Source organism: Taeniopygia guttata, chromosome 4 (genome assembly GCF_048771995.1).
Source record: "Taeniopygia guttata chromosome 4, bTaeGut7.mat, whole genome shotgun sequence".
Taxonomy (NCBI): domain Eukaryota; kingdom Metazoa; phylum Chordata; class Aves; order Passeriformes; family Estrildidae; genus Taeniopygia; species Taeniopygia guttata.
The window spans coordinates 73,163,154-73,180,616 of NC_133028.1; the positions used below are offsets into that span (position 1 = coordinate 73,163,154).

Consider the following 17,463-nt stretch of genomic DNA (forward strand, 5'->3'; position numbering starts at 1 on the left):
CTCACATAAAGACTGATGTACTAAAACCCTGAAAAAACAGCTGTTGCTCTCTCTTCCCAACCCAGGCAGCAGTCACACACGAGAGACAGGGCTAGGGGGACCTAAGCAGAGACCTCAAAGCCAGTGGAGCACGCACCCCATGTTGGCAATAGTTACAGGAAAAAGAGTTTCAGCTCCAGTGACCTGGACTCTCCCAAGTGCTGCAGTTCTTGTGCAGCCTAATTTGGCATCAAGGCCAGGAAAAGAACATGGCTTATGCAGAAGGAGGGGATGGAGCCCCCAGAGAAGCACTGGTAAAAATTTCAGGAAGAGTGCCTGTTTTCAGCATTGTAAGCACTGAGCATTTGATAATACTGCTGCAGTGAACCTATACTTGAGGTGGAGGGCAAAGGCATGTGGATATTTCCAGGTGGAAAAGTCCCTTAATAAAAATGTGGGGTTTTTTATAATATACTACACAGATTTCCAGCACTCTGACCCCATCCACTTCCTGCCTACAACATAGATATCCAGGCAAAATGTTAAAAGAAATACTCCAGACTGAGGGTTTGACAGAGCCATTTGCTCTCCCAGATTTTGAAAGGAAAAGGTGAGAATAAAGTTGTCATTAGCAACTAAATATATATTTACCAACATTGGTAGATGGAATTTTATTTTTTTTGTTGAGATAAAGTGAATTTTACAAATGCTGATGACTGCATGCTTACACCAAATTGCTCTAAGAGTACAGCATGTGAGGAATGGGAATAGTTCTGACTTTAGGGTATCCACCTGTGAAATACCACATGCATGCATTTTGCTGGTTCCTGTGAGCTTCCTTTTGAACAAATCAACCACAAAAACACTCAGGAAATGAAAAAGTGGGAAGAAGTGCGAGACAGGGGATATATTTTGTGATGTGGTATAACACAGCAGTAGTATTCTAATTAACATTTTTTCTTAGCTAATAACAAAGCCTACAGCCGGCCCACTAAACATAGGATATGTGAGGAAATAAATGAAAATAAGTGGGGAAGCTAAACATTGATTTTCTTTTATGTAATTCTGGTAATGATCAGTACCTCATGACATGTTGCTCCTCTAAAAAGATGTGTGACCTAATAATTCACAGCCTTGTGCTGCCATAAAGATTATCTGAAGCTGACTACCTGTGAAAACTCATGCAAGGAAATTTTAGAAGCAGCATAAAAAAAAATTACTCAACAGCATGAAATAGCCAGAATAGCATGAGTCTTAAATAGCTTCATGTGCAAACATGATTTCTTGAGATCATGGGTATCTCCTAGCAGTAATTTTTGAAGTTACTCCCACAAAGAGGTATGATCATCTTAAAATAAAGGCTGCAAAAAGCCATGAAGTCTACCATCCACCTGTCAGCTGCAATGGCTGTAACTGTAATTAGCAATAGCCATATTTTAGAGTTTTCTAAGTTTCTTGTCCTACATGGAGAAGCAGTTTGGTAAGAAATGCTGAAATAGACCCGTGAATGCCCTTCACCTGAGTTGCCTTGTGTGTTTCTTACCAGCAGCCAAGGATCTGGGCCATTAAGTTCAAAGGATATAACATGTTCAAACTTCAGCATTCCATTTAATGTTAATTTATAGTTAAACTTTTATAGAACTAAAAAAGCTTTACTATCTTTATTAAAGCCACATTTATTATGTAGTGAAACTACAGCAAGGAGATTCTGGGTTCAATATTTCATTGATGATTTTTAAAAATTTATTTTAAAACAAAAATATTGGGGAAATTTAGTGAAGGCAGGGTCTCTGTGCCCTGCTTCAAGAGAGTACCCAAATACTTCAAATAGAAAATGATGACTTTTGCAAGCCACTGAATGAAGTCTGAGGTAAGCTTCCACACAGGCTCTTCTTGTCAGAGTCTAAATTAAGAAAACATCTTTCATAGTTTGAGAAAAAGCTGTATAAATAATCCTCTCCCTACCTTGTCATCTATTTTACCATCCTTGCTATTTTTCATGTTGACCTGCTCACACACATGATAACGAAGTCATTAGCTACTTTTTAATTTACTTCTCATGCCTTAGGAGGTCAAAGGTCTGGTCCATTAACGCAAAGTTCTTCTCCCTGCTGCAATTTGCATGAAGTTGAGGAAAAAATATTTAAAGTCAATATTTCAGCTAAGAAGATACGACAATTTTAAAAACAATTGTGAAAAAAAATAACCTCTGACACATCAAAGCAGGGATGTTTTCTGCAAGAGAAGAATCCATAATGCATGAAAAAACCTGAAGGGATGCTGGGGATGTAGAGCCACAAAGATTCTGATTCCTACGTGACTGTAGGAACAACCACGTGTTGTCTGACATGGGGACCAGTGTTATCAGCTGTATAGCTTTTCTCACCTATGGCAACTTTTCTTTATATAATAAGGCATTTCTTCATCATTTTTCTTTACTTTATAATCCCAAAAAAGCAAATAATATGCATAATTTGAACTTTATAAGCGAAACATTACAGAGCTCAATATATTTCACTATGTACTTGTAGACTTACTTTTTAACACACTGGGAAAATAAACAAGGTACAGAATGTTTTGGTCATCTGTAAAGCAGAACAGCATATATTCTCTAGGAAAATGAAAACTGAAAGAGAATACTCCCCCACTTTCAGCAACAGAGAGAGAATAAAAAAAGGTATTAGGGCAGGCAGAAGCCCCAAAAGTTATACACAAACCCAAAATTTATTTTCAAGACCATCATTTGAGACTAGGTATAAGAAAGACATTTTTAATGTGAAGGTGGTAAAACACTGGAACAGGTTGCCCAAAGAGGTGGTGAGTGTCCCCTCCCTGAAAACATCCAAGGGCAGGTTGGATGGAGCTTTGGGCAACCACTCTAATGGAAGGGTTAGGGATTTTGGACCAGAATATCTTTATATGTCTCTTTCAAACCAAACCATTCCATGATTCTATGACCTCCTCACTTTTCTTAATGCATGGAAATTTCTCCACAGGCTTAGGGAACACTACAAGAAGAAGGGACAAACTTACATGAGTAAGCTGAAGAATCCATAGCTGTTCCTAAAAATATTGTATATAGGCAGATGCTGCATCGCCACCATAAAGGAATCAGCCCAGTTCTACACATAAAATCTCAAAGCAGGGCAGAATTTATTAAGTGTAAAACTTATCTCTTTTTCTAAACAAGGGCCAGGGAGGGAAATGAATACCTCTTTTTCTTCCCTCAAAACTGCTTTTGAAACATTCTGCTAGATATGCAGAGTGTGAGAACTTCTGCAAAGAGCACGCCTAAGAGAGGCAGAAATATGACTGAGACAAATTATTTTAGAGAAAGAACCAGCCTTTTGCTGAAAATCTAGCAGAGTGCTCATGCCATCTAGTCACCAATATTAAATTACTAAAGCTCCCAGAAAGTTAAAAATGCCTTTTTTCCCTCAGAGTTGCCGCCCTCAACTTTCCAGTTAGTGTAATTCATAGAGAAGCAATGAAGGTCTGGAAAAAGTAATAATTTGAAAAAAGATAAAACTGACTGAAATGGGAGAACTTGAACACAACTTGAGATTGCATTTATGTGGCTAGATCCCCACAGACCTTTATACAGCTGTGTCCTTTTTATCATCCTTATTGAAAGAAAACTTTGGTAAGGTAAGGATTGGAATGGGCGGAGATACTCATTGGTTTCCTACAGACTCTTCTTCAGTTTTGTTTCACCATTTTTTTCCAGGGGATTCTTGTTTATGTAGCACCTGATGCTTTTCCCTGTCTCCCAAAAACCAAAATAGGGATCACTGATGCTTCCTCCTACCCTACCTCAGCTGTCTTTAGGCCCTGAAACTTCTGATTTCTCATAATGTCACAAGCAAAAACCGAACTTGCCCCATGAATTTTAATGATTGTTTAAAACTTTTTTTTTTTCTTTTAACTGCTAGCACTCCCAGGATTTTTGCTGTTTGATGTTGAGAAGTATGGACATGCAAAGAAAAGATCAAAGTACACTTCTGGTTAATAAAACTCAGCAAAAATTACTGCTCAAAATGCTGGCAAAATTAGACATCATCAAAGAATCATAGCTGTTTGAGGATTGAGGGGAAACATTAAAAATCAGGGTAGAAATATTTTTTCAAAAACAGAGGAAGGAAGAAAAATTTGGTTTTAGAAGGACAGCAGGGAAAGGTGTTACACATCTAATTATCTAATTTCATATTTTCATTATCACATCAGTTTTCAGATAAAGTATCGGAAAGCAGATTTGAAATTCCGTAGATCAATAATATTGGTAGTGATCAATGAGCAGGTTTTCTAAATGAAGGCACAAATTTACATTTGATGTCATAATAGTACATAGTTAAATTACTGATAAAATAGAGAAAAACTACAATCTCCTTTTCAAGAACAAGAACTTTAGGTATAAATTTTTATTTAAAATACTTTATTTGTGTTTTATTTAGAAAACTCTGCTGTGTAAGGTGTGGTTCCTCCTACGTGTTTAAACAGTCATTTTTAATTTGAGTGCGTTCTTACATCAAAACTAGATGATTACTTGGGTTACTCTTCCGTGTTTTTCCCTACTCCGACAAATCCAGTCCTCTAAATATAATCAAAAACATTTGGCTGCCTCTGCAATAATACAGAATGTTACAAAAAATTTCATTCACCCTTCCATGTGAGTAATCCAGATAGGACAGTGAGTTCAAGGTGAAAACACTGCTGATTTTATAAAGTTGTCCTGTTTCACTATTGACTGACTGTGCTCCCTCCACTTCTTCATGCAAACTGAACTCTACCTGGCTGGGCTGTTACTGGGCACTTGAACAGGTGTTTCATTACACTCGTCCCAAAAGATGTGAATTTTTTCTCTCAATAAGCAAGACACTGAAAAGCAAAATAGATTTCATCTGACAACTGGGAGCTTTATTAAACTAGCCCCACAGGAAAAGTAAAGAGATGCAGAACGGTGTGATCACAGTGTTATTGAAATTGTCCACTGCAGTCAGACTACAGAATCTGCACACAAGTGTAGGGTGGTGACACTGAGCTTCCCCTGCAGAGTACTGAGGCAAGGATTCAGTGACATTGAGTGCCTAGAGGTCTTAATCTCTTCAGAAGAGGAATGAGAAAGCCAGTGCCATTCACTCAGAGTGAGTGAAATTTAAACCCACACACAATCTCAGCCCTACCTCTCAAACTGCCTGTGTGCTCTGGCTGCTGTGTGGGAGCTGAACATAAAAATATGTCTTGTCCAGTGACAAACTCATTTCTTCTGACCTGGGAAAAAGCAACTTTTCAGAGTCTAGAACATGCCAGAAAACCAGTATTTCCCTAAGAAAAGGAGAGCTATAAGAACAAAGGAGGTACCAGGTAATACCACTACCTACTACTTTGCCATGTTACAAGGGGTTAACGTTTTCTAAATTGAGACAGCTGGTTTACATGGGCAGTGGAAGAGGTGATTATTTTTAGTCTTTCATTGCATTTTGAACATAGATTTCAATTGCTGTCTCTCAATTAAACTCATAGATGATAGATAGATAGATAGATAGATAGATAGATAGATAGATAGATAGATAGATAGATAGATAGATCTTTCTCCTTACCTCTTTCTTTTAATAGATTATGCAACACACTGTTCATGTGTGAATTTGTTAAGTTTCAATAACTGAGATTTAACCAACGGGGGAAAAAAAAAAAAAAACATCAAGAAAAACCAAAAGAAGCATAAGCAGACTCCCTAAAAATTCACAAAGCACCAACCGCCTTTCTGGGAGACATCATCGAGTTAAGGCCACCTTGCACTCTTGTTATCATCATAACAGGTTTAAAATATTTTTCAGTAAAGTTTCCAGAGCTTCTTGATATTTGGCTTTCCAGCCACAAGTTATGAAAACAAATTGCTTTCAAGCAATTGAATAACTTCTAATATCAGATTCTATGAGTAGAAAGAAACAAACAGCTTTGTACTGATTCCTGGGGAAGATTCTTATTCAATGGATATTTGGCAATTTGGATTACAATCCCCTTTTTTCCTGCTTTGCTCTCACAGGTACATCAGAGTATTTTTAACCAGTTATTTACTAGAAATATTTTAGAAACTGTGTTTTTGAACCTGATTCCTTTTCAAGTAACTAATGCAGATGCCCCATATCTCACCAAATACTTTTCATGAACCCCATTGTGTTTTTCTTTTCTTCCTTATAATTGAATTTAAAATTTCTTCCTTTTTGCTCTTTAATGTGTTCCATTTTTCTTCCTTCTTTTCAGTTTTTTCAATATACAGTGCATTTCACATCCTTTTCCATTTATTCCATCTCCTTTTCGTCTTTTTTGTCCTATTGTTTTTCCTCCTTCCTTTTCCTCCACTATTTCTCTTGGAGTTGACACTTCACTTCTTTCACTCCATCAGTCCTTCAATGGACAGGTTGATGTATTGATTTGAAAGGGTTCTCTAAAATATTTTCAGTACCACAGGAACATTCAGATGTACACAAGGCATGTTCATTTTCAATCCATTACGTTGTCATTGGAGCGCTGAAACCGCTGGAGTGCAGTGCCAATTCTCCATTTTGCTTCTCCAGAGGTTGGAAATTTGCCAGCTAGGCACAAATCACAAGTACCAGAGTCGTGCCCATCCAAACTGCAGCCTGTACTCTGCCCTGCTCACACCAGGCTCTGCTGCCAGATTGCTTGAAAGAATCTACAGGAAAGCACACAGCTGTGGCAGCTTCTATTTAAATGAATAATGCAGCATCAACATCTGTAGGATTTTTGAAATGCTAAACAGCCAGCTATGAAGCCTCTGACAAGGACACAGATGGTAATGGTGTTGTTCTTGCAATGGTTCCACCAGGAATGGTCAGAGTTTCATAATCAGACTGGACACTTAATGCCTGCAACAATCCTCTCCTTTAGCAGCACGAGCTCAGTGCCTCACAGAATGATAAATGCTCACTTTGTGGGCCGCATTTAATTCCAAGCTTTGTTAAGCTAAAAAAATCCAGTAATGAATATGGACATCTCAAGCATGAATACAGATGCCAACACCAGTTGATCGTACCCAGCAGGTGAATTTAAACTGACAATCCAAGCTAAGGTAGAATAATTAAAATAAATTTTCCATTCAACACAAAGAGCATAAGAAAGTCCTATGTTTACCTCAGGAAACTGCAAACAACTAAGTCAACATTTCCTAGATACAAAACAGTATCATTTCATGGGATAAAGTGTATTTTTCTGCTTTTTAAATAATATCAGTATGCATTGCCTACTGAAATAGAAAGAAATGAAATGTATCTCTGAATACAAGCAAATATATCTGTTCATCACCCACTGGTTTTAGGACATTAAAGGAGAGCACAGTGTCTTATAATTTATTCTTTGCCTTTTTTCCACCAATTTATTGAGACATTGAGCAAATTAAAAAAAAAAAAGAAAAAAAAAAAAGGCACTATTGCTCAAATTAGAATCTGTCCCTGAATTCAGAAACAAGCTAAATGAACTAACTGAAAAGTCAACATAAAGTTACCAGTACTGAGAGTCAGAGGAATTAAAAGGAGCTAATAAGGAAAGCCGTGACTATATAAAACAAGCTTTGAGAGAAGGCATGATGTCACCCATCAGCTCCTCTGGACAGCTGCAGGCTGAACTCTTGATCCCAGACACAACTTATCCTCTTAGCTGGGACAGGCTCCCCAGAAGGATGGAGGATTAGCTCCTTTATGTGTGGACACAGCGGAGACAAGTCCATTACAAATGTTAAAAACTGTACCCAAACCATAGGATGTAATTTGGAAAGCTTAAAATACAGGGGGAATGCTCAAGATGCAAACTCAGAAATTCCAGGAAGCCTGGCCAGACAAGCTAGGAAAAGGATGCATTGTTTTAACAAGGGTTCTTGATTAACCCTATACATTACTTTATAGATAAAAAAAGACCCCTCTCTGCCCAGTTTGCTTTAAATTTAGGAAAAGGTAAGAACTTTAGCAAAAGAAACCCAATAAGGAGCAGTTACCTTTCCTCTTTTAATGCTGGAAACAGGATATCCAGAGACAGCTGCTCGCCTCTGCAAGACGTGGAGCTCATAACCAGTGGACTCTTTAAGCAACCAGCATAATTTCTTGGGGAAGGGATGAAACATCCTTATTCCTGCGAATTCTCTGTGGCAAAATCTCAAGAGGATAAGGTCTTTCATCAGCCACATGGCTCTCCTCAGGAGCTGCTTAGCAGCTTTGTGAGCTCATGCTTTTGTCATGCCCAAACTCCTTACTTTTTCCTCCACATGCTGGTAAGATGTGCTTCTGCCACTTGCTGACAGAGATGTCAAGAAAAGTAGATTTCCCTTTTCCTTTTGGGTGCTTCTCTTTGAGCCTGGCTCCTTCAAGTCTCGGGGTCATTGGCAGAAGTCTGGCCTGGCTCTGAGACTGGCGGTGCTAGCTAAGCAGAGCCTGCAGACAACTCTGCCTTTATCCTTTCATCAGAGAAAGAATTCTGTTGTACCTAAAATCATATTAAAAAAATAAAATATAAAAAACTTCCATTAGAAACGCTTGGCAGGGTGAGCAAGGGGAAAGGAAAACTGAAGGAAACATAAACAAAAGCACTTTGTAAAGTCAACAAATCCTACAGGGGCCTGGAGTGGGAGACTCTGGGGGACCATCAAATGGGCAATAGTTTGGTGGTTGAATGTCCTCTTAATATCACAAGAGGTGCAAAACCGTGCACAAAATCCTCAGTTATAGTTTTAAGAGTGAGAAATTTGCTATAAAAAAGAGCCTCTCAGGTCATACAATTATTTTCCAGAGGGAAAAGAAAGTGCACTGTTCCTCCCATGGGAGAAAGAGAAGCATTCACAGCCAAAGGAGAGGCAGGCTGTGAGCCCTAGAGTTACAAAAGCTGTTGCAGCCAAGATTAAAACCCAGTAAGAATTCTGCCTAAACAGAGAGGCAAAACTCAGCACCTCTGTTCTGCAAACTGAGTGACGACTTCTACTAAACTAGCAGATAAGAACAAAACATCCACATAGGAATTGGAAATATACATGGTGTATGTGTGTGTAGCACTGGCCAAGACAAAGAAAAAAATTTAAAAATTAAAGGGAAAAAAAAATAGTCACCTCTAGGACTCATGTTCCTACACAGAGAAAAATGCGTACACCTTGATGCACAGAATGTTAGCATTTTGCACATGCAAGAATCTGAGCTCCAAACCAAAACACAGAGGGCCTCAGTAACCTGCCCAAGGTCAAAATCTAAAATCCATGTAAGGCTCTTTGATTGTGATTTGCCTTCTAATGTGGAGAAAACTCACATGCTGAGGGATGTGCTGACATACAAGAACTCCTTCTGCCTAATTTGCTATTCATATAAAACTTAAAGAATCTGATCTCAGTAGATATTTGTTCACATCACAAAGCTACCGGGTATTTTGAAGTAATCTGTTGGAGTCCAAAGACTCTGCAGAGGAAAGACCCAGAAACCCAGAACTGAAACAGAAGACCTGTTACAAATCAGGATCAAAGGATATGCTGACAGATGCATTCAGGAACCTGAAATAATGTTTCCATGCTCTGAGAATAGTTTGAATCCAGGCTATCTCCTGTTAATATTCATATGTAAGGCATCTATCAAAAAGTTAATAATGGAGTTATTACAGTAATAAAACCTCTGCTCTCTTGTGAAACTTTTACACTTGGTAAGGATTCTCTTTTTTTATTTTTTTTTTCTGCCTTAGGAATCTTCTTCATTTTGCCACATCTCCTTCTATTGCTAAATTTCTTAAAACCTCCTGATACCTACTTAAGCACACTATATTATAATATAAATATATAATATATAATATATATACTATATTATATATAATATCATATTTATATATTAATTATCGTATATAATGTACAATATAGTAATATAGAGTGTATGTATATATATTTATATATATACATATATACATATATACATATATAAATATATAAATATATAAATATATAATATACAATCTGCTGTGATGCACTCAGGCCAGCAAGGGCCTCAGTGCTACAAAGCCTCCTGCAAATACCTGAGCCAAACCTAGAAAAGGCCTTAGACACTCTTATTTCTAGTTATATAGTTAATTCCAGTTGAACAGCCAGTGGAAAAAGATTCAAAATTACACTTCCTTGGAAATACTTTACTGATGGTCAGCAGCCTCACTGCTGAAGCAGTGCCCCTCTGTAGGATGTGTCCTTAAACATGCAGGGAGTCCATACATGTTACCCATTTCCTGAGAACATAAAACCACAGGACCTTGTCTCTGATTTGTCTGCCAAGCTCTGCTTTCTGCTGCATATTTGCCACCCAAACTGGTTAAATAACACTCTGATGTAAGGAATACAGCCATTTTTCCATGGCACTTTAATGCTCAGCTGTCTGGTGACTGTGGTGTTCTGACCAGTGCCTTTACCTATATATACACACCTACCTACATATCCAAGTGTATTTCTATTTCCATGGGAGAAGCTGATCTATAACAGGCACTGATACTACTGATTACCAATGCAAAGCCTCAGAACAAAGGATCTGTTTGGAAAGATTATGATTTGTAGCCTTAAGATCTTAGCAGTGTTTCAGTGTGTTGAAGAACCTTACAGAGTGAGAACAAAATGTCTTATGAAAGTTTAAATTATGTAAAATACTGAGATGTATTATATGAGGCATTTTAAATAAGGGTAGAATAAAGGCTAAATACTTCTGAACTGTCTCAGAAAAATTAATCCTTCTAAATTCATGCACCATTACTAGAGCCTGATATTAAAATGCCTCCTGCCTTTAGGCTGATGTGGTTATAATTATTCACTTGTTTTAATTCATATTTTATGTACTGTATGTATTTTTATGCAGCACCAATTGTGGTGGCATCCAACAATTAAAAACAGGCATAAATTAATCTCTCATTTACAGGGGAAACATCTTCAATTAATGAACTAAAGGACCTTGTACAATTTTTAATTAAAGTTCTGAATAAGCCAATACATATATAAATCTTGTGAAATGTGAACTTTTCAGGAGGATCTTTTTAATGACGCCTTGGAGGCCATTTCATCCCTGTTGTAAAAACAAGAGCCTAAGCTTTCTGTCTCCTTAACTACTCCTGGGTGCCCCAGGAGCAGGCAATATCCTCCAGCACCATTGCAGCACTAGTGAGTGTATTGACTCCTAGCCTCAGAAGAGTTATGTTCCATTTTTAGCCCTCGCTCCCTGAATGACCCTGGGAAAGAAAACTGTGTGGTTCTTTTGTCTCACAGAGGTGCCACCGTGCCAAGCTGGGCAGTCAGGGGGAGCTGACTGTGGCATTACTGACTGTAATGTCTTTTCTATAAAAGTTATTGCAATCACCAGGCAGCACTTTTCCTTGGCAGCGTTCATTCTCTAACACAGTTCCCATCTTGGATCCAAAGCTGCTATTTTGGATATAGACCCACAGAACAAAGGAGTATTTGGGGCAAAACCCCCAGGCTTCTTTCTGGGGTGGTGTGACTATAAGAGCACCTTTCATATTAAGTAGGTTTTTACAGATCCTGAATAAGAAACAGGACTAGTGTGGTGACTACTGCCAAATAACCTAAAATGTCACTACACCCAGCAGCCCAGCAGGCTTTTTCTTGTAGTCTCTAATGTGATGGCAGCTGAAAGGAGACTGTAGAATATATAAATCTCCCAAGCAGTCATGCTCCCAGAAGGCACTCAAACAAGAACACATAATGAAAATGTTGAAGTTGAAACAACAGAATTAAGAGCTCGTGGCAAACATGCCCCAAAGGAGAGAGAAAAAATTAGAAATAGAGATACATCTCTAACACATAAATGTTACAGAAAACTTTCTTTTTTTTTTAGACACTATCAGCCCCAAGGCATCCTTTTGATAAGAGTTAAGAGACTGTGGCAAAGATCCGGCTCCCAAATAGCTGGGTGCTAAATGGACAACTGGTTGAAAATTAAAAATCAACATTGATTTTAATTTTAACTGACCACCACTTTTCTGCCATTAAGTAAGCACCTGCTGTACAGATAGAGACATCAACCTCTGATTATTTGACTGGTGAATATCAGAATTATCAATATTTAATGTGAATACTACTCTTGAGTAATTGCACTGCATAAGCTGTATTGCAGACCGAAGTCCAAGAATGTATTCGTAACTTAGTTACAGTGGAAATCTGTGACCATAATAAAATAATATGTAATATTGTGGGTTAAGATTCAAATATACAGTAATAAAAGCATATGTATAGAGTACTGATGTTTTTGAAAAACATATTTTTAAATCTCCTTGTGGACTTGGGCAAAGCTACTATCTTTCTTTAGATGTAGAATGGATTTCTATTGTTACCTTTTGTAGGCTAGGAATATTCATGTTGAAATGATTGAGAGCACTACTCATTAATATTTAGATTTGAAAGACACGTGAGAAGGTTATGTATACTAAACTCCTCAAAGCATCTAAGGCCACATTTAAAATTTTAGAAATAGAGCTAATGTTTGCAAACCTAAAGATAGATTTATCCTATACATCATGAAATATGTTCCTATTCTAAATCATGAGTAGGAAGACTAATCAAAGATTAACTATCTTTCTTGGGATAGCCAATTAGACTATTCTGAATAATTAATTTGTACACTGCTCCTTGATTACCCCTTGCACAAATGCATATGTGTATATATTTCTATAAAGACAGTTTTTGTACATAAGGGAGAAGTGTATTCTTTTAATCATAACCATCCTAAAACTCAAGGTCAAAAATAAATTGCACAGTAAGGAGCAGTGTATGTCTCTCTCCAGTGAAATTCTGTGTCTCTGCTCCATCAAAAGGAAACCACTACATGTAGGCAGAAGACTCCTGGAAATTAAATTAATTGTGCCATGCAGAAGAAATGAAACCAAGTAGCTCCATAGCACGACAAAGTGAAATGATGATAAAGGCAGATTTTACAGTGCTTCCATCTGTCACATACTTGTCATAGATCCATTGTCATATACTTGGCATCCTAAATTATATGATACCCTATAAATCTGCTTTTTACTTTAAAGTTACAAAGTGTTCTTCTAAAATCATTTCAAACCAAGATAGGGACATATGTATAAGTATGTGTACAACCTATGCTGAAGAGAAAGGCTATATTGCAAACTTAAGCACTGAGATACTGATTAATGTCAGAGATATTTCCATTTAGAATTCCTGACTATCTTACAGTGTTTAATTCCATTTTCACTTTATTTTCTAGAACCTCTTAAAACCTTACTCCCTGTTATCTTTCGCCCATTGTCCTGATAAACTAAGCTCCCTAGGTCCCAGACCTGGTTTATCTGATCTAAGATACCCTGCCCAATTAACTCTCATCTGTTTTGCAGGAGGATTTATTAGCTGAAGCATAATGACACACTGACTGCAATGCCTGGCCAGCTTAGAAAAGAGGCATAAAAAGTTGTGTCTCACTCCAAAAGCTTGTGTGGCACACACTTCCTTTCCCAAATTCTCACCACAATATTCTCTACCTTGGGTTCCCATTCCCCAGCGCTTCCACACATTTGAAACTCCATTATCTTTCCTGGATTCTATCTTAATTTCATGCATAATGAACAGAATAGAGGGCTATAATTTAATTTCAGTGGACAAGTAATCAGATTATAGATATCATTCCTGCAGTAAACGTCATTCTGAATTTGAATGGGAGGAAACTTCCACAGGCCAATGTTAGACATTGTTCTGGAAATTGGTTGGGGACAAGCTACTCACACAATGAGTAGCAATGTGGTAACATTTTCCCCATGGAAGGAAAAAATGGCATATTATCACTTAAAATAGGAACTTGGTATCTCCAGCAGCACAAGGCACAAGCAGTCCAAGGTAATACTTCCATCTTGGTCTCCCCTGTGCTGACGTTATCTGGATCTCTAGATGCTTCTTTTTATTTTAACTTTAAATTAAATAGGCACAGATGCAGTGCTTAGGGACCTGATCTTGTAAAAAGTTGAAAATCCTGAATCAAAGTAGAGCCAAAGAGGTCAAAACCCACTGAAAGCCCTTACATAGCAGGTTTTATTAACTCAAATAACTGTTTTTTCTTGTTTCTGTTCTGCAGGAGTCCCTGCTTGAAAATTACAAAGGACATTAAACACAACTGGGTATTTTTTTAAGGCTTTTCATAGGGTGTTTTTCTTCACAGAAGTTACTAGCTAGAGTTTGGCTGAATATGTCAGGTTTATCAGATGTATTACTGACTCCAGCAGGGAGGGTTAGATGCAAACCCTTATGAACAAACCCTGTAGATACAGAGACAAGTTTCTCGCCTCTAAAATGTTGCATATCTTGTGTTCATCAAGTCTTAAACATTTTTTCATTCTTTCTGAAAACTCGGCAGACAGGTTCTAAATAAAGAAAACGACACTTCACTGGAGTGTGGGTTCCTCCCTTCTGACAGATGATTTTTCTCATGCAAGGTAAACACTATCTAGAGGCTAAAACTGCATACCTGGACCACATATGAGAGGTATCTTTGAGTCTTCAAGAAGCCCTGCACGTTTTTGGAGGCATGATCTCTGTGGTGATCAAGCAGTATTGGTACTTTCACGCATCTTTAAGCTTTCTGCCAGGAAAGGAAAACTTAGATCACAGTTTGGGCTCCACAGTATGCCCAGGATTTCAGTATGAAAAACAGCAGCTGTTTTTTTCCTATATAACTTCCCAGTTGGCAGATTTTCGGCTTAGAGGTCCTACAATGTGGGCTTATGCCAACAGAAGCACAAAGAGTTGGTTACAGGATAAATTCCCCATCCTACAGATAAAAGAGTCTGTATTTCATCAGAAGGGATGTTCACAGACAGGGGATGACAGAGACAGGCTCTCATGCTTGGGAACACTGATAACTCTTTTGGAGGAGTCCACCTGGCCAACTGGGCACGGTGCACGCAGCCCCCAGCACCAACACCACCCTGAAGCTGCTCCCAGCTGCCTGAGCACGAACTCCCTGCAGAACTGGGCTCCTGCCCCAATTCCTACTGCTCTGGGCTCTCACCACCCTAAATCTAGTCCCTGTATAAATCCCAATCACATACTCAGGGCTACTTTTTAGTGGCAGATTTTGATTTTTTTGGGACGTTTTCATTCATTAAAAAAAAACATTTTTCTAGCTACTATAAGCTCTAACACTCATTACTGACAAAAACCAACCCCCAACATTCTTTCAGTTGCCTTCCTTGTGGTTCAAATCAGGACTCTGAAATGCAAATATTTCGAAGAATCACTGTTGTTTTCAGTGAGAACCTGTTTTTTCTGTATAAAGTAGTCATAAGAAAATCTCAGACTGTATTTCTCAGTGACTCAATAAATAACTCATGTCATGTTCAGTACTTTTGGGTAGTAATTAAAGATTAAAGACATTCAATAAGATTGCTATTGCTTTATTAAAACCAATAAAAATTATTCCGCATTAAAATATTTGCCTGTTGACTCTCAGAGTTTATTCTAGGTATATGATAGGAATTTTCCAGCTAATCTTACCTGAAGCAAGCAGGAAGATCTTTTTCCCTGGATGAAAGCTTCAGAAAAAAACACATTGTTTTAATGTTCTCACTGTTAAGAATTTTATTGTGTATTTATTCTTCAAACGTGTGGTCCCACATGCATTATTTAATTTCATTAGAGATAATGGACAAATGGATACAGACTATACTTTCCTACTGCTTGTGTTTCTTTGTTGGAATTGTGGAGTTATAATCTGTTTATTATCCAACAGAGGATTATAAACTGCATCAGCCTCTCCAAATGGCTTTTGAGTCCCTCTGTTGCCAGTTTCTTGGTCTGTAAAATACAGGTGCACTCTTAACACCTTCAAAACAGGAAAAAAACATTACCTCTGTCCTCCATGTCATGTGTCCCCTTGCTCCAATTTGTTTGATGAATTATCTGCAGTTATCCTTGCAGAATTCACTCTGTTGTCACATGCTGAGCAGCCACAGGCACAGGGAAGGAAAAGAGAGGGTGCCAAGGAGGGAAGAGAGATGTGGAATCCACACTTGCTGTGAGGGTGATGCATATGAAGCAGGATCCTGTCATGACCCAGGTTCAAAGGAACTGAGTGATGTCTTCAGGACTCTCAGACAATGTGTTCCTGGGGATTGGATAATAGAATGATTTGGGAGCTCAGTCTAGATAACTTAACAGAAAAAAAAAATGTCACATTAACCTTATTTTATAAGCTTAAAGGTCTATCCCTTTGCTTTCTAATTTCTGGGTTTGGAGCTGTGGATACAAGAACAAATGGCAAATTGTGTTTAAAAACACCTTCTCAAGTAAACGTTTGTAAATCTTTTCTGGACTAACAGTACTTAGGCCTATACTGCGCTTAGAAGCAGCAAGGGGAAATGATAATTTTGTAAAATAAAGCTTTGTAAAATTACCTTGGTGGACCACAATATTTTCACATAACAGATTGTTCCTAATGTGGATTTTTTTTCACCATTATGATTACATAATAAAATATTCTTCTAGCAGAGTTCCATTTGAGCTAGCTCTAGCACTGGCATCAATATAATTCTCCAGTAAAATGCTTAATTCCACTCTCCTGGATCCAAGTCAGAGGCAGTCTCACTGTTAAACCTGTCCTTGATTTCATTTTCTCCATTGCTTTTATTTTCATATTGAAGGAAGTTTAAGTAAATATAAGTTAGTCTTTTTATTCTGCATAACCATGCTGGCAAATTCAATAATATCTTAAATTTTCAGTGGCGTGATACTTTTCTACCAAATTTTTAATTATAGGTGCTTGTTGCAGTAAGGTAGAAAAATAATAAAGAATTAGAATCCAGTGCCTTGCTAGAAGTAAATGAAATTGGTACAAATGGTTTGACAATATCTTTATGTGCTTCCTTTCCATACAAATAATAATCTTCACATTCTGTATGTCAGCCAGCCAACTCCCTTTTATAATTTCAAGTCATTATTACTATTTTAAAAGTACTATCCGTGAAATAAAGAATATGGTGGAAGTTGTGCTGTACTTTTGCAGCACTGGGTAAAATGGATGTTTTCAAGGTTCAATTATTTGTGTGACTGTATCTCTGCAATATCTGCTTAAATAATATTGAGAAAGGTTAACTACTGCATTAGTGCTGATTTTTAAATAAATGTCATTTTGGGAAGCTGAATAGAGGGGAGCAATGTCAAGATGAAATTGCCAACAAAGAAATTTTCCTTTCACTGAAGTAAGCCCCACAGACATTGTAATGTAATTTCTTGTTAATGAAAGCATTAATAGAACTTTATCACAAGAGAACCCTCTGAATTTTAAACTATCATAGATCGTTGTTCAAACAGGGTATAACAAAACCATTTTATATCGATTACATATTTCATTTGCACAGCTGGATGCACTAATGAAAGATTCTGAGTATATTTCCCAGTAACTCAGAAACAGTAATTAAAATAATTAAAATTCTTTCCACAGCATAAAAATT

At 37.5% G+C, this 17,463-nt stretch overlaps 1 long non-coding RNA gene across 3 annotated transcripts in view; it reads right to left on the reverse strand.

The window, feature by feature from the left end:
• LOC115495144 (uncharacterized) overlaps nucleotides 1-16,243 on the reverse strand; it is a 45,575-nt gene extending 29,332 nt beyond the window's left edge. For 2 of the 3 annotated variants that reach the window (XR_012055871.1, XR_012055869.1), the window contains exons 1-3: nucleotides 15,862-16,243; nucleotides 7,988-8,472; nucleotides 1,945-2,090 (exon numbers count right to left, since the gene is read on the reverse strand). This is a non-coding gene — a long non-coding RNA (uncharacterized lncRNA). The remainder of the gene's footprint in view (nucleotides 1-1,944; nucleotides 2,091-7,987; nucleotides 8,473-15,861) is intronic. The other variant, XR_012055870.1, reaches the window with a different exon arrangement.
• Between the last annotated feature and the right edge of the window lie 1,220 nt (nucleotides 16,244-17,463).